Source organism: Etheostoma spectabile, chromosome 21, assembly GCF_008692095.1.
Source record: "Etheostoma spectabile isolate EspeVRDwgs_2016 chromosome 21, UIUC_Espe_1.0, whole genome shotgun sequence".
NCBI lineage: Eukaryota > Metazoa > Chordata > Actinopteri > Perciformes > Percidae > Etheostoma > Etheostoma spectabile.
The window spans coordinates 6,944,690-6,945,254 of NC_045753.1; positions in this window are offsets into that span (position 1 = coordinate 6,944,690).

The window sequence follows — 565 nt, forward strand, 5'->3', positions numbered from 1 at the left end:
GCAGAACCAAGTGTTGGTGACCAGAGCAGACGTAGTATCGTCGCTCACGAAACGTCTGAAAATGTATTTAAATGAAACGAGCTGTCAAACCAGCTGGAGATGGAAGGAATATGCTAGTCTAGACCAAAACAAAGGACCTTCTTCCTGTATTAACTTTCTTGCTCCCGCCCAAGACACATCTGACCAATAAGAGGATTGAACATTCTTGTCTGGTTGTAGTGATGCATTTTGGTACGCTTGGATTTTTCTCTGTGTGAAACCAATCCAAACCAAGGGGAAACCGTGCCAAGTTTATAAACTCATCTACTGATTAGGATCAGAGCAAACAAACTATAGGTTTGAAAACGCCCTTACAGACCCATCCTGCACTGTCCTGTCGTAAGTGCTGTTTTGTTGGAATACGCAAAACTGTGCCAATTTAGCTATCTATGTAAACTGGTTAGCTGGTCAGTTGACCAGCCTGTTTTATAAATTCCATGTCCATAAATCAAGAATTTAGCTAATTCCAAGTCCAAAAATGTATGGTATTTGACTCCATTCACATCTATCTATCTATCTATCTATC